The sequence below is a fragment of the Drosophila biarmipes genome, chromosome 3R, assembly GCF_025231255.1.
Source record: "Drosophila biarmipes strain raj3 chromosome 3R, RU_DBia_V1.1, whole genome shotgun sequence".
NCBI lineage: Eukaryota > Metazoa > Arthropoda > Insecta > Diptera > Drosophilidae > Drosophila > Drosophila biarmipes.
In genome coordinates this window covers 23,430,823-23,458,605 of record NC_066616.1, presented here as the reverse complement: position 1 = coordinate 23,458,605, position 27,783 = coordinate 23,430,823, and the positions used below count along the sequence as shown (strand labels likewise).

At 45.0% G+C, this 27,783-nt stretch overlaps 1 protein-coding gene across 1 annotated transcript in view; it reads right to left on the bottom strand.

Annotated features, from left to right (window-relative positions):
• The window catches only part of LOC108026100 (acetylcholine receptor subunit alpha-like 1), a 64,729-nt gene extending 40,955 nt beyond the window's left edge, over positions 1-23,774 (bottom strand). Inside the window, exons 1-2 of the mRNA XM_017096799.3 lie at positions 23,081-23,774; positions 18,196-18,986 (exon numbers count right to left, since the gene is read on the bottom strand). The gene's annotated coding sequence lies outside the window, so the exon portion shown is untranslated. The remainder of the gene's footprint in view (positions 1-18,195; positions 18,987-23,080) is intronic.
• Between the last annotated feature and the right edge of the window lie 4,009 nt (positions 23,775-27,783).

The window sequence follows — 27,783 nt, the reverse complement described above, 5'->3', positions numbered from 1 at the left end:
AATTGCCATTTTGTAGCGAAAGCAGGCTGGCACTGCCAATACGAGGGCAGGGGAGAAGGGGCGAATTGTAAAAGGTATAAAATTGATGGATAAAATGATGCAATGGCACTGGCTTTTCCAGCATCCTTAGCCTCGGCTAGAGGATTTTCTCTGAGCTCAGGATGCCCCAGCCATGGCTACAGGTAGGGCATAAAATATATATAAATAAATATGAGTGGGCCATTTAAAGGCTGTAGCCCGTAGAGCATTGTATCTGCCTCGTAATGGAAATTGCACAACTATTGCTAGCTATTTGCGAAAACAAGCAGCTTTAGCACTATTGAAACAATAAATGGCCAATCTCTTAGGCATACGATTTTCCAGCTCACCCGCATACTGGCCAAACATTGATTAATCAACTCACCTGCAAGAAAACAAATGAAATTTCCAATTAGCAAATGCCTCATAAATACCATATCCAAGTAAATAATTAAGTTCGAGTTCGAGTCTACAAGCAAAAGTCGGGGCCACAAAGCTTGGAAAATGCCCGGAAAACGACGGGCAGGGACAACTATTAGATGCTCTTCGGAGATTATCAGTACAAATGTACTGAATATTATCCCAAACATCGCACATAATCTCCGCACAAAAGGCGAGTTGAAGTTTAATGGCCTTAAAGTCTGCTTATCATTCGGGATTTAATTGAAAATTTCTGTTGACCAAGGAACATGGACATGACGTTTGAGGAAATGAAAAGCTCGGGGGCCAAAGGGAGCGCCGACCAGATGGCAGCTGTCACAAGCTGCAAAACACGCTCCTGTCACCCATTCCTCAGCTCCGGCAGTTGGCCCGGAGCAGGTGGAAGGTCCGGGGAAACTTTGCACATGCGGAACCGCATGTGGTTCTATTATCACAGCGTAAAAATGTTTGGCCAAGCTGCATTTGACCAAAAACCAAGCCCTAAATTAGCCAGTGGTCGCCATTTAAGCCAGTCTTGCACTGAGGAAAAAGTTCTGGTTATCAGACTTCAGATTCAAGAAATATAAAAAATGTTTATGAAATATTTGGAATACTTAAAAAAAGGTTGTTATATTACTAACTTATCAATGCATGCTTTGTATCTTTTTGTGAACTTTTAATTTAATTTAAACTTCCTTTTTTCTCTGTGTAATCACTTTGGACTGTTGCTTTCTCTCATAAATTCTAATGCGGGTGTGAGTGTGTCTGTGTCTTTGGGAATTTTTTGTTACACTTTCGGCGCTCGGTTTTGTTTATGTTTTGGCCCGGTGGGTGGTGGCTTTTTTGGGGTGTGGCTGGGGGCGTTTGCTGGTGAGGTGAGGTGCCAAGAGGAGGTGGGGGTCGGGCTGTTAATAATGCGTCGTCGCTGGCTTTTTGTGTTGTCGCAGCTGCAAAACTCATGCTTTTGATATGGCAGATAAGCCCAGCATAAAATATTTTATTAGCCAGCGACTGCACTCGCTGAGGAGGGCAGGGAAAAAAGCGGGGAAAGCGGGGAAAACAAAAAAAGACCATTTTCCAGCCAGCAAAAAGTGCCACTCAACTCAAACACTGGCATTTTTCGCGTTTTTCTTTTCGGCAGCTTAGACATAAATTCCTTGCCGAAAAACGGGCATTCCGAATGGGTTCAGGGGTACGGAAAATTTTCCATTTTCCACTCCCCCCCTCCGAAAGGATAATGAGCATGTGGGTAAGCAAGTATGTAAGTAAGGGTATGCGGGGTTCGTTGGACTGGTGACTTTTTGTGCCTTTTCCCTTTGCGAAAATGAAAATTAATGAATGCGAGCAAATGCTTTTGGCATTGTGCCAGGCAAAGGCAACATACCAAAGACACTAAATTAAATGTCATATGTCAACTTCTCCAGCTCTGCTTCTGTGTTTCTCTTTTTTTTCTGGTATTTTGAGCTTTGTTTTCCCGCTTTTCCCAGCAGCAGCGAGAGTGTGTGTGTGTGTGTGCGAGGGAGTGCGTTTCCCTTTAGCCATTTTCGCCTATTTTCATTTGCTGTTTGTCTTGGCCACGGAACGCAAGTTCATTTAGCCAGCTGCCAGCCGACTGCCGCCCCTAATGCCTGATGTATTTTAAATTAAATTTCAATTTCAGCCGCTTCTCTCGAGCGTAATTTAATCCCCCTCGATTCGTCTGAGAGTTCAATTCGATTATGCCAAAAACCAAAAGCCCCCGACCCCGGGCGCCACCCCGCTGGCAAGCCGGGCTAAAAGCTTTATAAGTAGTTAGTAAAAAATATTAATTTAATTTCCGGTTAACACTCACGTGTGCCAGGTGTCATCAGCTCACCTTGCTGCTTTTTTTTTATCTACCGCGCAGCGCGTTAAATTATTTAATGGCTCGTGTCAAAGGTAATAAATGTTCGTTCTGCGTGCCGAGTTTTTTGTAACTTTTGGCCCACTAGGGTATATAAACCAGGTTGGCTATAGACTGTGCCATGGCAGAGACAAAAGGAAGTAAGGGCAGAAATCGCTTTTAATGCGCTTAATAGTTCGCGCATCATTAAGTTGGATTGCGCGGAAAAGGGCGACCGCATAAAAGAAATATTCTTATGCCGGTTTTTTCACTAGCTTTCGCCGCTCTGCACTGCTCTTAATTGCAAATCAATATGGCAGGGGCTGCTGTCTGCTAATTGCACACTTCGATGGCCCTCCTCCAGACTGCCTGTATAAATTTCAGCATTTTTTTTCACCATCCCACTGAAATGGAATTTTCTGCACCCAAAATGTCGAGTGTCACCCGAGGAGTAATTTTCAATTTCCATGCAAAGCAGAAATTCCACTCAAACCCAATATCTCTAGCCGCAAAAACCCAATAGAAGGCATGTGTAAAAAAATATTGTAAATAATAAATGAGATGGGGACTAGCAGAAGTTAGGACAGAAAGTTTTTGCTCGGCTTTAACCGCATGACTTTTGCTTTTATTGCTGGCGTTTTTCCTTCGATTTTCGCCATTTCACACTTGGCCATAATGGGCAAGAAAATTGCCAGAGCAACAAATAATAAAATGTGGTGATGTTGTTAGCACGATGACTTTGAAGTGCGCATCTAGCAGGAATCTAGGAAGCAATCAAATTTATGGCCAGCAGGCAAGAAGAGGAGCAGTTCGGCTGGCCTAAAGAGTTAAGCCCTGTGAAATTATAGCTGAAATACGGATTTAAACACGCCTCCCCGGCATGACAATTCAGTTCCCGGGGCCAGTTATCCAGCTTCCCAGCTCTCCAGCCACGTGTATAACTTATTTATAAGGCTTTTACGCACAAATACACAAAAATGTGCAGGGGCAGACCTGGAAATACGGAAATGTGTACTCCGTGTGGAGGGGATATTCCGGGCTTTTGTTACTTTAACCCGCTTTCAGCAGAGAATTTGCAAATGGACTTGGCGAAAGCGAAACTTGTCCTTTGTGTGCGCTTTACACACGTTATCGGGGGGCGGAGTGTATCCCACAGATACACATATATACAGTAGTTACAAAGATACATGCGGAGTGGCAAGGGATGGCCGAGATAATTGCGTCTTTGTGTGCCCAAATATTCGTACGAGTGCGAGCATTGCCACAGACCCTCACAGATACAGATACCCGGAATATCGCACGACTGACAACTTTTCTGTGGCAACGAAACGGCCCTGGCAGCCATTAAAAATGTAAAATAGGAAACAACACGAGCCGCAAGGAGCAACGAATACTAATATTTTTTTACGACCCAGCATTGTGCAAATTTGTCCATCTATGACATGAGCATAAATTCCATTAGGGGGCCGCCGCTCTCAAGGGTTAAGCGAAAGGGGAGCGAGAAATAAGTTTCGACATCTATTGTAAATTATTTTTTCGCCATAAAGCAGCTTAAATAAATTCGTAATTATTTTAAATGTGCCCATGGTGCCACGCCCCCCATGCTCTGGAAAAAGTTTCGGACAAAGTTTCCATCGTTCCCATCGCCGCTCATTAAGTAGCACAATTTCTGTTTTCTTCGCCAAGTTTTCGCTGGCCAAGTGGGCTGGCAATGGGGGCGTGGCTCTGGTGGGTGGTGGGCTGAAGTGGCGCCGCATCACACGCCAAGTAATTATGAATATTTTAACGAACTTTTGCCACAGGCAGCGGCAAATCAAAATATTTCATTCGACTGCACAAAAGTTAGAGCGAAAAATAATTCCATTCCGAAAATAGAAAGAGCTCCGAGAGTAAAAGCCGTAAAAAAAGCGTTAGAAAAGCACAAAGAATAATAATTAAAACTGCATCAGATACATTCTGGGATCGCGCTGGCTGCAGCCTAGATAAATCATTCCGTATTTAGCGCATCTCGGGTAATTTAAATAATTAATTAAGCAAAACTTGGCTAGTTTTCGGCTGGAGCGAAAAAGTTTTCCCAGCGATTAGAGGTTAAAATGTGGCAAGCTACGAGCTATGAAATTAAATTCTTTAAATTGTTTCCCGGCAACCCCTTCGACCCGAACTGTCACTTAAACTTGGCCTTCTGCCGGCAGTTTAAAGCCCCGCCGCCTTGATTAAGTTGCACACTGCGTATACGCAATCGATCCGAGTGCCAGATGCCAATCACTCTGAATGGGGGCCCCTGGCTCGCACTGGCACTAAGCTGGTTTTTGTCTGGGTGCATAAATTGATTCTGGCCTTAAAGCCAATTAAGTGGGTCAGCTTACTGCCCTAGCCCTGGCGCCCCGCAGATCTGCCCACTCAATTCATCTCAAGTTGGCCAAAGTTGCGGCTTTGTTGGCCGAAGTTTGGGGATGCGCCTAAGCGCATACACTTGCAGCACTTGTGGCCGAAAACCAAGCGAGATAGCGAGAGCTGGGTGTCTAATTATCATAAAAATAATAGCGCCCGGGCGATCTTAATTGAATTTTGCCACAATGCAACAGAAAATGCAGAAGGACCTGATAAAAATTCCCTCAGCCGAGGCACAAACACCTGGGCAGGACTCGCTTTTCTACCCTCGGCGCATAATTATCCGAAGAGACTGTTTATTTTCCTTTGACATATTCGACGGGGGAACGCTTAATTTTATGCAGAATTTCAATGGCTTGGCTAACTTTGCAGCGGACTTTGCGCCAGTCAGCTGCTGAGCTGCATGGATTAGCATAAAATCAGCGACAACCGTCCCATTTTTTTCCAGCACCAAAAGTCATTTCGGTTTTCAATTAAAAGCCAGCCAGCTGACTTGGCCCACCTGGCCGTACATCAGCCGAGGGCCGCGTAATTCACCTGCATCATCAATCTAACACCCGGGGCCCAGGCTGCAGGCTCCAGGCTCTAGGCCACCTATACCCCACGCCAGGATCCCCAGGTCCGTCGTGAAATGCGCGGCCAAAAGGAAGACAGCAAGTGGGGTGCTTATAAATTTGCGGAACATGGCAGCCCTGACTAACTTCAGGATCGTAATTCTTTGTGCCAGCTCGCAGGAGCACTGGTCAGCAGGGATTGGCACTTTTGGACCAATACTTTTATTGTTTTGCTTGAAATTCGGACTGTTTTGACTAACCTTCGTTTTTTGGAAAAACGAAAAACAGATTTTTTAGTTTGACTCTTTTTGTTGTAACTTGGTCAAAAATGGTCCGAAGGCTAAAAGTCAGGATATTTAAAAGTAGTCATTTTCTGACTGTTTCTAAAAACTTACAAATTTATCAAATTTTTACTTAGCATCGTCTTTTTTTTGCGAAAATTGGTAAAAAATAAAATATTTCAGGTGTGAATGCCAATTGATTGGAAATTTAATTACGAGCTCAGCAAGGTATGACTTTCTACTTTTGGACCAATACTTTTGTTGTTTTGCCCAAAATACTGATTTTTTGGGTGAAAATTTAGACCTCAGTTTTTTGGCAAAAATTCGGTTTTTTTCTTTCAACTGTTTTTTGCTTAACTTAGTCAAAAATTGTCGGAAAGCTTAAAGGCGTTCTGTTTTGGTTTGCTTACAATCTAGATAATTATTCACATTCATTTTCTGCCTGATTCTGAAAACTGAAAATTTTATCAAATTTTGACTTTTTTTACAAGAGGTAGCACCGTTTTTTTTGCGAAAATTGGTCAAAAATAAAATATTTCAGGTGTGAATGTTATTTGATTGAAAATTTAATTACGAGTTCAGCAAGGTATGACATTCCCCTTTTGGAGCAATACTTTCCTTGCTTTGCCCAAAATAATGTTTTTTTTGCTGGAAAATGAGCCCTTAGCTTTTCCCTCAGTGTAGAAGGTGCTCTGGTGGATTGGTAGTTCGATTTGTGAGCCCACTTGAAGGGCACTCGGGCGGAAGCTGTGTTGGCCGGTGTAAATAATTGCCTGGCTGGCACTACACCAGTCCCAGTCATTCATCCATTCATTTGCGCCATCATAGCGTGATTTGTTCGTGTGCAAGAGCGGGAGATTTATGCATGCGGTCGTCGCAGGGAAAAGGCAATAAAACTAATTATGAAAGTTTACCTGGTCGGTTGAAAGCACCTGTGCCATTAGTGGCAGGGGCAGTGGCAGTGGCAGTGGCTGTGTGTTGTCATTACTCCAGGAGTCAGATAATAATCGTGGCATTAATTAATGGAACAAGCAGAACGTTTCGCCTCCTTTGTTTGGGCCCGTGTAGATTTTATTATTTTTTGTTTCATTAAAATTAGTGCGAAATGTTTCTGTGTTGTGGCGGCGGTGGCCCAGAGCGGGGATGGAATCCCTCTGCCTCGCAGACAGACTGCTTTTTTGGGGTTTTGCGGCCATTAAATTGCCCCATAAATATGCCCCAAATGGCAATGGACATTGTTGCCTTTGTGATTGCAGTGAGAATACGCATTTAAATTTCATTTTCATGGAAATTAATTAGCTACGAAGCCGGAAAATATGCTGGAAATGCCGGTCTGATCTGTGGAGATACAATTGCTGCGGATGGCTTCCGCCATTTCTCATCCTGTCCGTGGTAATCTCCTCGCCCCCAGTGCCACTACTTTTCGCATCGAAGGACATTTGATTCGCTATGATTATGTATTTCCTTTGGCACAAGTTTTCTTTTTTGCGCTCGCCCTGGTTAGTTGGCCAACATCATAAATATCATCGTGTCTGCCTTCGTTTTTACACACAGGCCGGCTTAGAAGATTTATGTGACCAGGCACTCAAGACAGAGCGGACAACTGTGAGGGGAAAACTTTATTTCCTTGAGATACGAAATAGTAGGAGTCTCGAAAGTCCTGGGAGTCGCATGTGACATAACTTTGATTGAGTCGGGCACCGGAGGGGCTGTCGGCGGGGCAGCTATTTGCAGATACTCGTATCTAATATGCAAACTGACAACTTAAGTACGCACATAAACGAAATCTAAGACAGGCATAGACAACGCTCAACACATCGGGGCAAACAAACCGCTCTCGAACACCACAGAGATTACCCACCCATTGTCTACCTACCACCCACCAGCCTGAAAACCACACCACCCATCCAGCCGCCCAACTATCCGCTCCGCACTTGACTCCGCCCCTGCTCCCCGATGCTCCGAATGACAAGTTAATCATTTATTAACGTTGACATGTCATTGCTCAAGTATTTATTTACTGCCTGGCTGTGGTAACTACATGTACGCATACACGTTCGGGGGCTCAGAGGTTTCCCGGGCCATTACCTTTCCCGAAAATCCATGCCCAGAATCCCTTTCACCTTGCTGCAGCAAGGACGCACGAGGTCTGATGAAGTTGGGCACACCAAGAGAAATGTCAATTATATAGGATATCAATGGACTTTATTGCATTATTTTGCATTATTTCAAATAAATGATAATGTTTTTCATATTTTTTATAAAGGTTCCTATTTTATAAATGTATCTGAATGTAAAACAAGAACAAACAATTGTGTAGGATACTACAAAAAATTAATTTTTTAATGTAAACTCTTCTTTATATTGGAATTTATTTTTTCAAAGATACTATCAGCTCTATTAATTACAAATAATTATTGGCCCTTCCCTAACCCTAAAAAAGGATTATCTTTTAAATAAAATTTGTGCGGGTCTGGTTTTTATAGGCAAAAACTTGTTTATTACGTGGATAACGTCAAAAGGTATCCCTTAGATGGGTCATATTTTTTCTCTCTGCAGACTCAGCTCGAAAGCAGTTGCAATATAATAATGGCGGTGAGCAGCTGCAAAATTATTTATAATAAACATAATAAGCGGGCGACAGCTGTTGCCAATGGCTGTCGCAGGATGTGAGGTCCTGGTGGCTTCGGTTGTCGGTTTGCCGATGACAGCGCCGTCGACAGGCGAAATGCCTAATCCTTGAGACATTTTCGAGCTTAATTACGTGTTTACCGCGCTCCTCAGCCACCGCCCTGGCTTTCAGGTGGGCTCTACGAGAGCTCAGTTTTTGTTTGCCCCCGAAAAGCGCCCATATACACACCCACTTTTGGCCAGGACACGGGACGGGATGGGATAATATGTTGCCCCATAAAGTATGCTACAAATTGTATACTTTCTAGCATATTTGCGGCGCATAGCACAAATTTCTGACGGTTTCGTGCCCAGTGAAAATGTGAAATATTTTATGGTCTACCCCGAAAAAATAATAAAAAAAGGCGCTGCAAAGGATAGAAAATACCAATCAGCGTGACTGTTGGCTGAACTCGTGCTTATCGCCGAGTTTTTGATTTGCCTTAAACTTTCCTTTCACTCAGTTCACATCCTTAGCATCCCCCACACACACACAGAGATTTTCCCCGGCCTCAAGATGAACTGGGTTTTTCTTTGAGGCAGGCTCATCCCTTCCGCGTGCCCCGGCATCCTTTTTCTCTCTTTTTTTTCTCGGCATATTTTTTTGTGGCCCGCTTTTCAGTTAGGCGCCTGCCGCGGCTCAATTATATAAATTTTTATGGGGCCCCGAAAAAGGAAGGAAATTTATGCGAACGTTCGTTTCTGTTGTTTACACAACAAAAACGTGGCTACCCCTTTCCATCTTCGGGCTAACAAGTGTGGCGTGAATGTGTCCTAGCCTGGCCTGAATCTGCAGCTAACTGGGTCTCTGAATAAGCCTTTTGCCTGAGTCACAGCCCCTTGCCTCGCTCTGTGATTAATAGTTTTTTCATCGACATTCGGAGGTCGTGGGGCCAAAACAAAAAATTATACAACCACGCTTCACTGAACTCAAAAGTATAAATATAAATTCCATCAAGTTGGGGGTACAAATATATGTGTTCGCCAATAATTATCCTGTGCCTGTGAGCAAGGGAAAAAGTTTGTGTGTGTTGAAGCTGATACGGAAACTTTCTTTTCCCCTGGTTTTGGCCAAAAATCTCCCCTTTCAGTTAGTTTTATTGGCTTTGCCTGTCGTTTCTCACACTGCCCTTGACTGATATTATGCCAGGGGGATTACTTTGATGGCAGCACATGAATTACAGCCACAGTCAGCCACATAAAACTATACCCATATCGATCGAAAGGTGCTGGCTGCCACAGGAGCCTCTGATGCCGCCGAAGCTCCTGATGCTCCTGCAATGTATACATCAAGCTGGGCCTAGGCTGGCGAAAAGTTTTATTACCATATGGCTGCGGGAGCATTCCTCCTGTCGAGGATACTTTCGGGTTTTATGCTCCGGCCAGAGTCAATGAATTGATTGATGTACGCCTGGTTGCGAAGCGAACCCGAAACGGCATCAAAAGGCAACAGCAGCGGCATAGAATGCGCATAAAAAAGGCCAAGTTTCAGTTGCCAAGTTGCCGCCGCTGTTCTTCTGTTTTTGCTTTAGGTTTGGCTTTTGAGCTCGGTGGCAGGGGCAGGAACCCGAGCCGGGCTCACACATGCTACACTAAAAAACCGAAGCTAATAGCCTCGAGCAAAACTTGGCTTTTGCCGAATGGCCACGCTTGCCGCAGCATAAACTGCACGACTTTATGTTCCATTTGCGGGTTTTACCGCTTGCCGGCCCCACTCTCTTGGCCGGGTCAAAACTTCAAACAAGCTGAAAATTAATTTAATGCGCAATTTCCACGGGGGTAGATCTTTTGGAGCAGGGAGCGGAAAAAATGATTGTAAACGGCAAAAGTCATTGGGGCAAGCAAATGAAAATGTAAACTTAAGTGGCACACACGCATTTTTTCCAACCATTTTATGTGCAAAACGAAGAAGCTGTTGGGACGGGGGAGAAATGGGAGGAAAGCGAGGAAAAGCGGGGAAAAGCGGGGAAAAGCGGGGAAAAGCTGGGGAAAAGTAAACGAAAGCCGAACAAGCGGCAGGCAAACAAGCTCGAGCGAGCAAAAAAGGGCCAAAAGCACAAGAGTCTCGACTCTGCTGCCGCTCACTCCATATTTTATTTAACAGTCGCTGTACGAGCACTCGACACACATTCGGCGCTAGTTTCGGCCACAATTAATTGGATGTGCCAGTTACAATGCCATCCTGCCCCCAGCATCCGCATTCCACCTTCCGAACCATTCAAATCCTCCGCCCGTTCGAGCGGGGCTTCAATTAAATTCAAATTAAGGCCCGACCTAAGCCCAAAACTGATGGGCAGAGATTTTTGCAGCACTCGCTGGCAAACGATATATACTGCACTGCGAAAAACGAGGCCAACGAGGTATCAAATCTACATACACATTCCGAAAAGAAAAATCCAAAGAAATCCATATGATTTTTAAATCTATTAAAAAGGTGGCTAAAAGTATGCTATGACTGTTAAATTAATTCGAAAAGCGTCTGAAAGTATGCAATAATATTCGGCTAACTTTAGAAATCAATTAGAAACGCGCCGAGAAGGATGCAACAATTTCCGAAATACAACATAGATTTTTAAACAACAGAAATGCCAAAAAATGCTATTGCTATATAAATTAAAATTTAAATATTAAAATAAAAATTTAAAAGAAATACAATAAAACCTTTATAAGTTCACCTGATTGTACTAGCTGACTTTTTCCTCAGTGCTGCAGATACTCCAGCACAAACGACTTAAATGATGCCCCAATGACGTCGCATAAATATTTCGTTATGGCCCGTCTGCGAAAAAAGGGCCAGCGACGGAAAAAAACGGCAATCGAAATGTGGCAGCAAATCGATGCCACTTGCTGGGCTCAACGTGGCGTATGCGTAATGCAGACACGGCACAGGGCCAAGAGTCGTTCGCCATTATGTCCGTGGCGTTATTTATGATATCTCCATACGACTATAGCGCGGACCTTTAAGTTCCGAGACGAAACCGCGATGATCTGCGGTTCAATTAAGTGGAAAATAACCATAAATCAAGGCAACATCATATCTCTGCAATTGAGTTTCAACTTGCATTGATTCCGCGATGGTAGTATGCCATGCCCCCAGGTAGTATCTTCCATATCTGATGTGCGCCTTCCTGTGTGGCTTAACCAGGGAGTCGGGATCTGAATTGGAAAGCGAAACTGAATCAGAGGCGTTAGCTCGCACACCCAGATGGGAGGAAGAGGACGCGGCATTATTCGATTCTTATTGTAATCGCATGAATATATTTCTCGCATTATAATGCTCAGCTGAGCTTCAGTGGCTTTTTCCTGCGCAGTCGTTGACTTTTTGCATTTTTAATGTGTGTGTGCGAAGGGACTCGCTACCGCTTTTCCGATTTTCCCTGTATACCGCGTACCGGCGCATGTGTGTGTGCGAGTGCGTTCAATAATTTCCGCCACGGCATTTTGAGTTGGGTACGCTGCCAAATAGAGTGTAACGTGTGTGTGGCGCCATCAACTTGAAAAAGTGTCAGCAGGCAAAGCCTTAAATCTCTGCCTGCCACTTTGTGTATGCCCGTGTATATATGTGCCACATGGCACACACCTCTTCCGCCCTGCCGTTGCCAGAAAATCGCATTTGTATCACTGCATTTGGCATTTTCCGTTTGCCAGCTTACCCGCCTCAGCCGCTTTCCCTTTTGCCGTCTTCCCGGCCATTTCTGCCGCCTAACAAACCGGAAGGAAGTAAGTTTTTAAACGCAGCCAGCCAGGCCCAGATCCAGAGATTTCGAATCGCCCCTGGGCACGAAGCTGTGATGCTGACTGTGGTTTTTCCAGCTCCCCCCCCCCCCTGATTTTCCCCAGCATGTTTTCCACCTCGCTTTCCCCGCACAGCCAAGACAGTTTATTACGTTGCACGCGCGAATTGCACTGCTTCCAGCCAACGAACCGAATTCAGGCAGCCCCAAAAGCGAAATTGGCCATTGAGCGCCAAGGGGGGAGGGCAGAAAGGCATCGTTTTAAAGGCTTCGCTTGGCCCGGCCATTCTTTTACCATTTCATTTATAAAATTTACCTTTTGGCTAACCGAAATTCAGCCCTGCCAGTCGATACGTCAACTGCAAGTCTTGGCCGGGCCGAAAACCTTAACCGTTTTTGAGAAACTTTTCGCTAAGGTCCTTATGACATGGCCATAGAATTTGACAGCTTTGCCAGGCTTTCGGGCTTCCCAACCACCGAACTTGTGGGTCCTCGGCGGGGAAACTTTTGCCTCTGGGCGGATGGAAAAGAAGCCACCCCCGAAAACGAGCTCAACTCATTACATACAGCAGCCCCTGCCTCTGCGCAAGCAATTTGTGCTACCCCTTAAGTCATTTAAATTAAATACACTTTAAACTAAAGGCTTAAGGAGAGTCCAAAAGGGTTCCCGTCCGCAGCCAAAGTAACCGAGGCGAAATCATTTCGAGAGCCCGCATGAATGCGAATGACTGTGACTGGTGCGAAGGATATATATTTTATATACCTACAGATGGATTCCGGCGGACTCCCGCACCCGGAGCCCGAGGAAATTAAAGTGGTTTTCTTTTTCGGATTTGGGGGTTGGCTCTTCTACGCTTCTGGCCCTCTGTGTGTGTGAGTATCTGAGTACAATATTTCGGAAATTACTTTGCACTGTTGGTGGTGGTTGCTGCGGTAACGCTGACACCGCTCTGGACTCCGGCTTTGAAGTTGCCTTTCTGCTTCTGTTTTTATTTTCTGTTTTCAAGATCCTGTTCCCTTTACCTGCAATCGAGAACAGGGCGTACATAAACTTCCGCTTGCCGACATTTGGCAAATTGACATTTTTATTTTTGGCACACAATACTTTTTCACTGGTTTTTTGGGGATTTCTGGGCTCTGGCACTCAGTTTTTGCGCCCACCTGTCCCGAAATATTCTTCTAAATGAAGAAAAAACTCAGCCACCTTTTGTCCGGCAACGCGGGGTAGTGAAAAGCGCCCGGAAAGACAAAGAAAATCCGATGGAAATTTGAAAGGGGTTCGTTTCATTTTTATCCCCCCTTTTTTTCTTCGTTTTTTTGCTCGCTCTTGGCCTTTGTCTTTCGTGCGTGTGTCGATTACTCCTCTTTGGCCTGCTCCTTGGCTCCTTGGATCCTGGGATCCTTGGGATCCTTTGGCCCATTCATTCTGTTCCACTTTCTGGCCTGTGTGTGCGAGTGAATGGCTTTCATGCTGGCGCCATTTCATGCTGCCGCCTAAAAAGTGTTGAATGAAAGCGTCTTGAGCCTATTATGCCATAGCCTATATTTAGACGAGTGTGCTCGGTGCCGTGTTATCGTGCAATTTTCGTCCCAGGTCCTGCCCCACCTACAACTGGCTCGGAAGGGGAAAACATTTCCCGAGATTGGGCTTAAAGGGTTGCAAAAAAACATGACACCAGCAGAGGCACTAATTCAGCCACCTAATCTGTAGAGTGGCAATCATTTAAAGGGGAAAATAAGCTGAGGACATCAAGTTCTTAGTTCTACAAAGAAATCGTAATTTGTAAATATTATGAATTTTAAAAATAATATCATTCTGAAGTCGCGACAAGCTGGGAATAATCTGTTTAAGTGAACAATTTACATTTTCATGGCCCTGTTTACATAAGACATAAGGAGACAATGGGCTCAAAAGCAGCCACAAAACTTCCACTTGCAAGCCAATTTGATGATGGTTTATGCAAAGGCACACGCCACTCGTCTATGAGTAAGTACCCATTCGCAAGTGTTTGCCTAAGACAGTTGTCCAATATGGTGTACATAGCCTGGCACAGAACTTGTAATAGATATGCACATAAAACTTTTTAGAACGAAATATTCCCTCCCTTTTACATCACATATATATATATCATTTTTTTACTTTTATGCAGAGTGTTTGGAGTACTTGTCTTCTCTTTTTTCGGTGGCTGCATACATTTGCGTATAATTTTACAATGTCATTCAAATTCAAGCAACATCAATAAAATCTTGGATCGCTTCTTGAATATATTTGGTGCCCTATTTATTTGGTCCTTAAAATAAAGCGGAAAAAGGGAAGTCGGCGAAAATTGCATGCAAAAACAAACAGAGTGGTTGCATATGGGAAATGGCGCAACATTTTATAGCGCCAACTTGTAAAAAAAACGTGGCTCGCAGTAAGGACCAACTTATAGTTGATATGCCACCAAGCGGCCCTATAGTTCTCCAGCGCCAAGTAAGTTCGAGTTCTTAGATTAACTGCCAAGCACACAGACACATACACACCGAAAAAAAGAGGAAAATGCGGAGAAAAGAGAGGATATGGCGGCAGAGCGAGGAGGTGGAGAGGAGGGAAATGGCGCAAGAGGACATCGACGGAAGTTGGGTTGTCCTTGTCATCATTTGGTGCTGGCGCAAAAAAGGAAATTTTTGGCAAAATGCGAAAAACAAGTAAACGGAATTTGACAAACAATTTCAATAAATTTCTGCAAATAACTGACAGAGACGGAGAGGAGGCAAGAGAGAGACGGAGAGGGAGAGCACACAAAATGGCCGACGACGAGGAGTTCAAAACGAAATTAAGAAGAGGAAGTCAGGCGAGCGGAAGGGATAACAAGTCGAATGTTGCGTTGACAATATTAGTTGATGTTCCGCACACACACCAAGGCAGGCAGAGAGGACACACACACACACACAGAGCAAATGTTATTCCCGGAAGTTGGGAGCGGGCGAAATGGCGGCCCTGTCATATCGTAGTTCATTGGTTTGCCTGTCAGCTGTCAGCACGTAAGCCGCTCGTTCGAGCGCTTCTCCCTCTCTTTCTGTTTTTCCAGCTTTTCCTGTTTTCCTCTCATTTTTCCCTCCTTTCCCTATTGACCAGAAACCATCTTTTGGCCAGGTTCCTTGGCCCTTGTCTCGGGCTAAGGCTAGGGCCTCTCTGGAATGTCATGACATGTCAACATTTAACACTTTGTCCTTTTGCTAGCCCAGGTCCTCGCCTCCTGGCCAACTTTTCCTGTTTCTCTGCAGCTTTTTTTCGTGTCCCCTTGGTTGCGACAAAAATTTGTCTCACTAGCAAAATGCTATCGAAGGCATATTACATGCTGCTGCTGGCTTATGAATTACGAGTTACGAGTTGCGAGTACATTGCATAACGGGCAAAAGTGGCTATGGGGAGTGGACTGGCAGCTAGATTGGATTTTGCCTGGCCAGATGTAATCCGAATTCGGGAACGATCTCCACTGATGACAGGCCAGTGAGGCGGACGTGAAAATATTTAACCCAAAATCATGGCTTTTTATCGAAGGCAACTCTCTCTATCAGCTTCCTGTGCTGCTGATGCCGATGCCCCTCTGCCGGATTGATTTTATTCCCATTTATGTTATGGAGCGGGTTGTCAGTTAGCTCGTGCGCTCGTTGGCTGTGCCTCTGGCCAGAAAGCCACCCATCGGAGCAATTCCTCGACTCGCTCCTGACACACCGACTGCAATCAGAGATCAAACTAGCCAAAGGCAAGATGGCACTCCACTTGATTGCCAATAATAATCGCTGCTTCCTTGGCCCCCGGCCCAAACGTGCCTCCAGTGAGCCGCAATCACAGAGGAGGACACTCGGAAAAAGTGGCTCACAAATTTGACGTCTTTAGGCACCTTTTGATGGACTAACTTATAAAGACTGGAGCTTGAGGATAACCTTTTCCTATTGTATCATATGTAGACATTTTTTTTGTTCAATTTAGATAAGCTTTAAGCTCCGGAAACTTCTGGATAACAAATAAATAGAATATTTTATTTATTGATTTAGAAATTTCTTTATTAAAAATAAAAATTTACATTTCCTAATTCATAAAATTAACCAAAATTTACTCAATCCTAAGGACACTTACTTTTTCGAGTGTGTTTCCTTCAGTTTAATACATTTTTATCTTGGTTCGTGATAAGGAGGCTGTTTCAACTTTGCCCAAACAACTAACTACACAAAACTTGAAGTAGGCCCATAAAATGTTGAGCATTTTATTACGATACCTAAGCACAGGCACACACCGACACTCATGCAACGTAATTATGATACAAGTCGAGCTCAAATCATATAAAAATTTATAACTCAAATGCTGATGATGGCATTGGGGGCATTATGCATGGTTTATTCTTCGCCAGGCCGCAACAACAGCGGCTAGGGTTCGGGTTAGGCTTCTATTTTTATGCGACAACGTTACATTTTTTATGAGCGCCTAATAGTATGCAGTGTGTGTATTACACATTACGTATACGCCCTGTTCTTCAGTGTAGTGTCAAGGTGTAGGCATCACTCCGTTCGGCTTCAGCTCGGCTCGGGGAGCCCAGAACGGTGCTAAAATTAAACCAGACGCGGTGGCCTGCGTTTCGCAGCAACACCGCAGCAACACGTGCACTCTGGGCCATTGTTGCCGTCGTTTCTGCCCTCGTTGATGAGCGCGAAAATCACAATTTTCCCTGCAGTACAATTTGTCAGGGGCTTTTGCCTTCGTTTTATCCTCCCCTTTTTATCTAGCTTTTTTCGCTTTTATTTTGCTTTTTTGCCAATGCAGTCTCTGGCGAAATTTGCCTACAATGACAATGCTGCTGACAGCCAACGGCTTCGATGTGGTTTGTCGGCCGTCGGTGGCAACAACACTGCTGTTATCCTTTTATGCATTTTAATTTCCACAAACACAGGCTCACACACGATGATATGGGCGAGATATAGTACGAGTGTGGCCTAGCGGGGGGCTGGGACACGTGCGTGGCAGCACCCGTGGGTGTTTTTCCCCGAGTGTTTGTGTTTGTGCGGGCGATCATAAAAGCATCGCATTAGAAATTATACGACTGTCGCTGGCACAGATACAGCTACAGCTGCAGATTCGGATACACACACATAGATACACTGGGGGCACTGAGATAAATGTACAAATACAGATACAGATACGCAACCGACAACGTGTGCTGGGGAATTCATTAGCACGACTCTCGCTGAAAGTTTGCCCACGTCACGCTGTCGCAACTTTAAAGTGCCTGTTTCCCATTCCTATTCCGAATTCCCACTCCAAGTCCCTTAGTCACATGGCACCACCCTCTATGCCCGCCCCCAAACTTTTTGTGCCCCTGCGTGTGCTTATCATAAATTCATATGTGCGCCGCTCTGTTTTGTGTGTGTGTTTGTGTTTTATTAACATTTTGGGTGCATTAACCTGACAGCTAATGGCCAGACGAAGGCCCGCGTCGGGGCACAGATTTTCACATTTTCAGAATTTTCACATTTTCCGCTGGCCCCCCAGCTGGCTGGTTGGATGCTTGGCTGGCTGTCGAGATTGACACGAGATCTCGTAATGGTCGTGGGAAATTCTCGGAAGTAACTTGTAAAGATGCGATAATTGAGTTTCGCGTCGGAGGCCATCTCCGCAGGTCCTTGCGGGCCACAACTTCCCCAACAAATTATTGACAATTATAGCAGCGTTTTCATGGTCCGCCGAAAATATTGAGGCAAGTGGAATTTTAAAATAAACATTGTTTAAGAAATTACATGTGTTTTAAAACTTAGTTAGCCACATGTTGTAATAAAATATTTTCTGCTTCTATTTTGGCAGAGAAAAATCAATAGAAAGCTTTAAAAATCAAAGTTCCCTTCATTTAAAGAACTTATTTCCCTTGAAATAAGTGAGAAATGTTCTTGAATTAGTTTTTCCTTTCTATGCTAAGTTGTTTCCTTTTTATTTAACCTTTTATACTTTTGTTTAATTGGCAAATTTCTATAAAAAATCTATATTATTCGCATTACCTCTCCAACAAAAGAAAGACAACATTTTTAAGAACAAATTGTTCTTAAAAGAAGTACAAAATGTTATTGCATTTTTCTTTCTCTTTTTCCAACTAAAGTGGTTTCTATTTTTCTAAATTATATATTTCTGGTATCTAGCTACTTATAGTTTTTTAATCATATTCAACAGCAAAATAAATATTGTAAAATCCGTAAAAAGAAATATATTTCTTAAAAATTGTTTCCAGTGCACTCACCGTTGCTGCACAGCGCGTTGCATTGCCTACAGATGACAGGCCGTCGTAGCGTCGCCGCCGACCACTTGGCTGGTGTTGCTGGTCGCAGTGTTGCTGCTGCGTTGTTGCTGCTGCTGCTGCTGGGCCGCCGTCGTCGTCGCCAGTGTTGTTGCTGCTGCCCGGCTCGTCGATTAGTTGCTGAGTGGCTAGCAATGGGCAGCTGCCGGCCACGCCCACTGCGCCCAACAGCCCGCCGACGCTGCTGCAGTTGCTGCTGAAGCTGCAGTTGCTGCTGCTGCTGCCGTTGCTGCTGCTGCTGTTGGTGTTGCTGCCGCTGTTGCTGCTGCGCCGTCGTCGTCTGCGATGGCGGTGATGGGGGTGGTGTTGTCGCTGGCGTTGATTGTGACGACGGCAGCGTTGCTGTTGCGCCGCGGCGTCTATTTTAATGGCAGCTATGGTGCTGCTTTACAGCAGCACTCCACCGATCCACGGAGGTTGCTCGCAACCGCCTTCCTAGTTGCCCCTGCTGCCGAATGTGGCTGCTGCCGCTCAGTGTTGCTGCTGCTGCTGCTGTAGATGTTGCTGTTGCCACATGCCTTGAGCTGTGTTGCGTCAGTCGCTCGCTAACGATGACAATTCCATAAACATCCTTTCGGCTTCCTTCCTGCCTCTGAGGTTGCTCTCCTTTTTTTGGTTTTGCTTAAATTCCTGATTACGTTTTTGTTGCTGGCAGCACTTTGTTGTGGTTGTTGTTCGTTTTGATGGTGATGGTTCGAAGCAATTCCAGTTAGCAGTCTTAGGTGTTGGTGTGCCTGCGAAATTGGCCAGGGAAGCGGGAGAAGAATTAATGGAAGGTGTCAATTAGCAGTGAATGGAAGGCGGCAGCCAAATGGCTTTTACTTTGTCTGCCAGAATACTTTTAAGCAGGGAGTTCTTTATTTGGGTCTTAAGATTTGGATAAACTTTGTGAACAGGCGTTTGCAAATAGATAGAAAAGCTGTGTTTTCAAAATAAAAGTCTTAGTTACCTCGTTAATATACATATTTGAAATGAAAAACTAAATATAAATTATAGGTAGACATAGAAGTGAATACGCTTTGAGTAAAGTGAACATTATAAGCAAGAAAATGAAAAGGAAACCAACGACTTATAGGTGATAAAGAAATTTAAATTAAATTAATTATCGATGGCGATGAAGAAGAACTTCCTGTTGGCATGGCTGCACAAGTGGCCAAAAATTAATGGAAATTATACTATCAATTAGCCTGACATCGACTACTGGCAGCCAAGGCACCCAGGGCACAGCACATAAATGGAATTAACCGAAAACAGTTGCCAAGTTGTCGAGCACTGGACGGGTCATTTGGCACAGTTCCTATCGAGAGGGCCGGCTAAGGTCGCCAGTTAAAGGGTCTCGGAGCTCAGATTATAGCCCTATCTGGCGGCATCAATATGAATATGTTATAAACGGGGCGAAATCGGAATGGGGACGATTTATATTGGTGGAGCGTTCGCATGCGGAAACGAATTTTGTGTAAATTATAGATTTTTTCCTCTGCTCCGCCGGCTCTGCCCGTTCGCCTGGCAATTTATCGTATTTGAGTTTTGGCTGGCAATGATAATTTATATATGTACGTAGTGCCGGCTGAGTGTGTATCTGGGGCTCGGCTGGTCTTGGCTTTGAGGGGCCACACCCAGTTGACAAATTGCCAGGGGAAAATTAAATATTTTTTGCAGTTGTTAAATTGCAATAACGCTGAACGGGTTCCATTTCGCAAGGAATGCGCTTTGAGTAAAGTTTGGCCAAGGCAATTCGGGCGAAAATTAAAGCATAGTGACTGAACAAAGTTCGTGTGGCGTCCAATTTATTATTACTTTCCATTCAGTAATTGAGGACTGCAATTAAGAGTGCACAAAATGCACAACAGAGCGGAAAATGTTGGGCCATTTAAAACGAACGAGATGTGCAGTGGGAGCATTTGAAATGCTAAAAGGAGTCGGCGGCGAGTCCAAATGTGAAATGCAAATGACAAAGCCCGGGATAAAGTGCAAGGGAGGAAAATGGGAAAATGTGGGAAAAAAAGGCGGGCAGAGAATGGAATGAAAAGCTTGCAACTCTTAATGAGTGCGCTGACATAAAAATAATTATGAATTAAAGCCGAAGTTGCTCGGTTGTATTCTCCTTTTTTTGTGTGTTGGTTTAGCATGCCTTTCAGTTGGCTCATAATTCAAATGCATGTTAAATAAATGGGCAAGGGGAGGGGAGAACAGGACGGGCCAGACTCAGTTGTCAACGAACTCGGCTGGGCACTGTGTGCCGGGTTCAGTTTGTTTCATTGTCTCCAGAAATGCGACGTCATCGTCAGACGTTGCTGTCGTAGCTGCCGATGTTGCTGCTGGGATTGCTGATGTTGCTGCCGCTGCTGCTGCTGCTGCTGTCGTCGGCTGGCGCCCGTTGTCTGTCTGCATTTTCATTTGTGGCGCATAAAAGGAGGGACACGGACCCCACGAAGGCGCAAGAGCTGCCAGCAAATGTCCATCAGCCAGGAGCAGCAGCAGCAGCGGCAACATCACCACCACAGCGACATCGATGTACATTGTATCCATATCTGGGCATCTGTATTTGCATCTGTATCTGTATCTGCGGCTCTGTGTGTGTGCGTAAGGGAGCATAAAGGGCCGGCGGACTGGCAATGCGGGCAGTTGGCTCAAAAATAAAAATGGAAAATGGAAAACGGAAACCGGGGAAGTGGGACTCCGACTCCAGCTGCTCTTTAGGCACTGCGGGTCGGCTAAGTGCATCGCCAGCCCGAGTGAGTCGCCAGATTTTCCCCGGAAAGATAGCGCCGAGCATAATGCACTCCGCTTCGAGAGTTAAAGCCCAGATTGAGTGCACTGGCACGTTCCCTGGGTGGCCGGACTAATGAGCTGGCTTAAATGTTTAGCCAGACGGCGGAAACTGAAAATTGAATTTTGTCTCCGCCAGTCCCTGCCTCCGGCCAGTGACAAAGCAATTTTATGGCTCCCCAGGCCTCAGCAACCGCAATCGAATTGCACTCTGTGACAGATTGCTCGGTTATAAATAAAAATTGCCTGCAGTGCACAAAATATTTGCTTGCAAACTTGGTCGTATCGATGGGGCAGCTTTAAGAGGCGTATATATATCCCCCCTTCGCGCCAAGGACCTGGTTTATTTTGTAAATTGTTTGCTCGAATTTCCGCTCGGTGAAATAACAATTGTGACTGCAACTTTTGCGCCACCAACTTGCAACTGGCTTAATTTTGTTTGCGCTGCACAAACTACTTAAGCGTGCAGCTGGAGCTGAATAAAAGGAAAAACTGAGACAATTGCGCCCCACGTTCCCTGCCAGATAATACATCAATTTCAAATTATTTGCCCAGACGAGGGGCGGTGGCTGGTCGCCTGGCGGGCGTGACACTTGCCGGCCAATATAAATAAACACTCGGTATTCAATTTAGCAACGATTCATCAGCATATTGGCGCGGTGGGGGTGGCTTTCGGGGTGGCGGTGGGTCAGAGCTTGAGCACTTGAGATGGCAACAAAAGGCGCTCAGACGGAGACCAAAAATCAACTTAAAAAAAGGCAAATATTTGCGCACAGGACGATGGTGGATAGATATATACGGGGATATACATGTATATATCGCTACATTTGTGTGCCAGGACGAAAGACAATGGCAACAGCCCAGAGAACAGCACAGAACAGGCAACTAAGCAAGTGGGAATTTGCGTTAAAAACAATAACAGCGACAACAAAAACGAAATGAAAAGCGAAAAACGAAAGACGAAAGATGCAGGGAAAGCTGGGAAAGCGGGGAAGGCCAGCCAAAGGAGACTGTCTGACTGACTGGCTGGCGGAATGGCAGGCGGCATACCTGGCGTATGGGTAATGTGCTACCTTTCGGGCGGCAGGTGACTTTGGAGGCGATTGGGCGGGGCCGGGGGTGGCGCCTGGCGAAACTGGGATAACAGGTCGGAGCGTATTCATTAGAGCAAACGAGAAAAACGTTTGAGGTAATAATAAAACGAGAAAATCAACACAAAGGCAGCCCCAGACATGTGAGCCTAGCGAAGTCAACATTTGTTTACACGAGTCACTGAATTGTGATTAAATTAGCAGGAATATAATTACTAGGTAGCAAGAGCCATTTGGAAAAAGCACCAAAAACATTTTAAATACATAAATGAAGGCTTTTAATACACAAATTTATTTCCAATGATTTATGAACTGGTGAAAGAAATATAATTTAATTTCTAAAAATAAATTAGTAATTTAATTATTAGTTTTGGATTTGAAAGAAGAAACCTTTTCGAACATAAATATTCTTTTTGGGTTAAACTGAATTTAACAAAATATTTGTTTGTACAATTTTCTAGTATTAATGTTAGTTTATAACTATCAACTCTAATTTATGGTAACTTTTATTCATTTGTCGACTGAGTTTACTGCTTTGTAGGCATAATATTTTATTATAAATACCAAATTTTTTTACAATTTTATGGTTACTCAAAATTTTTTTATGAATATCTCTTTCAGGTCCTTCCATTAACCATTTCAGGACAAGGGACTGGCATAAACATGGGCCTGCCTTCGCCTCAATACTCAAGTACAGTGAGCTCGCACACTGACACACATTTCCGATGCCCCTGTCAGCCCGTCCGTCCGCATGTCTGCCTGTTTGCCTGCCTGTCTGTCTGTCTGTGGAGCCGAGTGTCTGTGCGTCCCTCTGTCTTTTTGTCTGGCTGCCTGGCTGGGGCGTTGAACGTAGCCGCAGTTTGGAGCAACAGTTAAGCAGGAATCATATAGCACATTTTAAGGGGGTTTCCCCTGTGCCCCTTGTCAAAAAGGGGAGTGAAATTTCGGCTTAGAGCGCCGTAACTTACATTACAGGGCTGCTGCTGCTGCTGCTGGTGGCATCAATTTTTGAGCAGGCCAAAATGTCTGAACGGGCGAACGACCCACCGACCGGAACAGAACGGAACGGAGCGGAGCGGACCAACCGACCGACTTGGCCAAACGGATTGAGCGACGCGCGGCGGAACCGGAAACGAAACTCAATTTCGGATATGACACTCAAGGCTTAGTAGTTTTCAGCGGCGGACGCCTTACACTGCGATTGCTGGCGGTCCGCTTGGCCCGAACACTGGCACACACACAGGGAAACGCGGTGAGGCAGCGCTGATGAGGAGGATTCAGTTGCGGATGCGAGTGCGAATGCGGATGCGGGACCGGGCTCGGACTCGCTGCTCTGCAGCAGCCGCAGATGGGAGCCGTTGGCTGGCGGGCTCATTTGCCTGCGATTTGTGGCAGCATTTTGTTGCGTTTTATCGGTTTTTTTTTTTTGGTTAGGTACTACAAAATATTCGTTGGACTGGCTCTGTTTTTGTGTGAGTGTAGCGGGTATTTCTACGTTTTTTTTTCGGTTGTTTTAAATTTGTTTTTATTTTTTTGGTTTTTTTCTTTTTTTTTGAGGCTCTGCTTTTGCTTTTTTCTTTGTTTGGTGAGACGCGGCGCTTGTCACTCGCTCGATGCGTACGATTTCTTCAACCCGCGGGCTCTGAGGCAACTACTGATGGCCGCCGCTGCACGGCAGACTTTTTCGCAGCTGGGGCCGCCGCCGCTGGTCCTTTGGAGTGGATGCTGCTCGGGATGTGGCCGTGTGGCAGTCGCCGTCGCTCACGGCCGCTCTGCGCATGCTGGGCCACAAAGCGACAAAGTGGAAGAGCAGCGGCAGAGCCACCCTTTTCTCTGAATCTCTGAGATACAGCTCCTTTTTGCTGAGCTCTCTTCGAGTGGCAGGTCCTTTGGCATGCCAGTAAGTAGGCAATAATTTTAGGTTTGGTAATTTCTTGGGCAAGCCCAGAAGTAGGCCATGCTTTTCATAGCCCAAAAATGTAGGCAATAACTTTGGTTCTGTAAAGACATTTGGCAATTTGTATGATTATTTCTCCAACTTTATTTAATTTCATTAATTTTGAGTTGCTGTTCTACCATCAAAATAAAAATAACACACTCTCTTAGCTTCACACTCTCTTATCTGCAACTCCAAAAGGGCGTTTTACTTTCAGACACATGGCAAAAGTCTACAAAGCCGGGAGCATCCTCACCCAAAGTCTCACTCTTGCGAGATTTCTCTCTTGTTTTTGGGGCTGCCTCTCTGGTTTTTTGGCCACCATTTCTCAGCCGCCCGCAAATTGTTAGCCAGAAACTCCAGGGGACTTGTGTCGCCGCGCGTTGGGCGGACAAAAAGCGGCCTGGCTAATAATTTACATATAGGGCGTGGATTTTTCTCCGGCCAAAACTCTCCAGCGCCGTTGGATGCGTGTGCTTAATCGGAAATCGCCCTACACCCACCGCCCATCCTTGTTATTTTGGCAGCACCAACACACCCACCCCCACCCAGCATCCCCTCCAGCGTCCAGTCACATTTGTTTGTTTATTTCGAAACATTGTTGTCCTTATTTCGGCATGCCTTTTGTTATCCTCTGCATTTTCGGAACCAGAGAGAGCCCGCAGAAGAGAGAGAGAGAGCGAATTTCATTATGCGTGTGAATGAATTTTATGCTGTAATGTGACGCTGTGTGCGTGCTTGTACATATGGGTGCAAATGGATTTGATGTAAATTGCAATTTTATGCGTATTTTCATTTCGTTTGCGATTCTCCTCCTTTTGGCTTTTCCCTCGGTTTTCCCACTGTTTTCCCTCTTCCTGTTACTGTTTTCTGTGTGTTTTGTTTTCGTTTTTTTCGTTTTCTGTTTCTGTGTCCTGCCGCCGTGTCCTGCTGTGCGTGTAATTGATAATGGTCTCGATTGTGGTTTCCTCCCCCTCATCACTCGCCCCTTTTTTGAGAACCTTTTCCTCTTTATCTTCGCTGTTTTTGTTTCTCCTTTTTGTTTGGCTTTCATTTGTCTGTGTTTGGGGGAATTTTTGACAAAATGTGTGCCCTGCCACTTTGTGCTGCTCGGCTAAAGCGGAAGCGGAAGTGCATTCAAGTCGCATATGGCCGAGGCAAATTGGCCAGTTACCATATTTATTTTTAGGCGCGCACGTGGCTATATTTACAAGTGTAATTTGTCCTGTGCCAACTGCGTTTTTGTTGACACAAGTTCACAGGACAATTGAATAATTTAAATGGTGGTTGTGACACTTTATTTTTTAAGCCCTAGCAGAGTGTGTTTATTAACCTATTTCTTTTAAAGGGAATTCGATTTCGAAAGGTAATTTATTTAAGAAAGCCATATACATATGTATTTAAAGGGGTTTTAATTTTGTACTGAACTTTCAGAAATAAATTTTAATAAAAATATTCTGTGAACTCCCTTATCAATAAAAAAAATGTCAATTGAATTTCATACAAGAAATGTATTTCACCGAGCTGTAATACCAAAATATCCCGTTTAATATTGACCTATAGCCAGCAATTGAGTCCTGGCGTCAACCTGCATACATTCAAAGGTATTTGCACACGCACGTATATTTGAGATAGTGCGTGACAATATTTACAAGTGTTGAACGACCTAAGCTAACTTTATTTTATTTGTGCATCCCTCGCATAAGGTGGCCCAATTGCCGCTGACTGTATCCGTTTTGCTCTGGGCCAACTGCCTGGAAAGGGTTACATGCCAGTGTCTGGCTTTGATTATTTTGCCGAGAATCGTGCAGGGAAATTCAAATGAAATGAATCCAAATGTGAAGGCCAATAAAATTCGGTTCTAAGAAACCAGAGCACACTTTCCGATTTATATGTGGTGTGCTTTCTCAATTAAGCTGTTAATTTTAACGTGCAGCCATTAGTCCCAAGCAGGCCACCAACTACGCTTAGATGGACCTACATCCCTTCGCACATCCGGTGGCTACAGCATTTCGCAATTTGGCCAGCACCCAAAGGTATTCGTGTCGCACTGGACGGGACAAATAGCAAACGGCAAATGCCGGGCATCATGGCCAATGGACCGCTCATTTGGCGCTTAAAAATTATGGCCACATGTGGGCAGTAGCGCCAAGGCAGAGGCAAAGTCAGAGCAAAGTGTAGATGGACCACCGCCTTGGCCAGCGTGTTGACCGAATTTTGTTACGTTTGCAAGTTTATCGCGCCCACGGCTGTCGCAAGGTCCTCGTCCTGCCCAGAAATGCGTGTGTGGGGGTGAGTTGGGGGTGGTTTAGTGATTAAGTGGGTAATTGGTAGGCAGGCTGCATCGCCTGTGAGCGCCGCATAGCATCAGACGAGCAAAGAACACCTTGACTCGGGCTTTGATGTAAATAAGTAAATCGCCTGGCTAGGGGGGCGTATGCGTAACGTTAGGGTAGGCACAGGTGGGCTCCAGAAAGAGAGGGTGGTAAGGACTCCAGACTGGGTCTGAATCTGCACCAGTCTGGGCGTATTTCATTGTTCACTTTAAATGTTAAACAGGCCCCAACCAGGCTATTGTTCTGGCCAGCTTTGCAGGCGAATAGCGTTCGCCAGCGGGTTCGTGCAAGTGTTTTAATGCTTTGTCACCAAGTCTTTTCAGTGCTGGCCAAGTCAGCTGGTTCCTAAAAATTAGGCCAGAAAAAGTGAGTTAAATTTGGGTTATAATGAATGTAAGGTTCCATTAAAAGTAGAGCTTAAATCCGTACTTACTTTCCCCAAAAACCAGAATTATCTTTTGATTTTACTTAACCTTGGGCGTCTTTATAGTTGCTAATAACAGGACCGCTCTATCATGAAAAATATTTCACTTAAACATAAGCAATGTCTTTAAATCCGAGCCTTATAAGCAAGAGTATATGTATTTTAAAGATATATCCCATTACATTACCCCTTTCAATCGATTCATGAACACCCTTTTAACTGCTCTCAATCCTTTATCAATTCCTTATCGAATCCCCCACCTTCCCTGAGCTTCCCAGCCCAATTATTTATATCCCGATTCAGCCGTAGTTCCAGATCATGACATCACTAAGCCAGCACCTGCATCTAGTTACCTTCGCTAGGCGTCCGAAAAATTGTATGGCTTTGGCTGCCTTCACATCCTTTGTTTGTCCGAGTGTGGGTGAGTGTGTGTGTGGGCCCGTGTTTGTGGCTGTGTGTGTTTTGTGCACTTGTGTGTGTATTATTGTTTTGGCTCTGTGTGAAGTGCGCTGCTTGAAATGCTGCACATGCCTGGCCAACCGCATGCCGGGCTTAGAGGACCGCCGCAAATATTTCGGGGCTGCTTGCCCAGAGAATCCACGAAACCCCCCTTGCTGCCTTTCGGCCCTCTTTTTTCCCAGCTCAAATTTATGGCACTGAGCGGCCCCACCTGCCCCTGCCTCTTTGAGCGACCGGCAGCAGCACAATAAAATATTTTTTGCATTAGGCAAGAATTTGTTGAAAATATTTGCAGGTTTTTCCCCCCCCAGCTTGACCAGGGAAAAGCGGGGTGGCGTTGGGGGTGCAGGCTGCACTGGGTCCCGGCAATTAGGGCTGCTTAAGGGTTAAAGTTGTGGAGAGGACGGGAAGTTGCACATTAAGCGCTTCATTAAATATTTAAGTTTGACCTGCTGGCGCCACCCACCGCGTACCACGTACCACGCTGCGTATGCGTTATGTGAAGGAGCAGTGTTT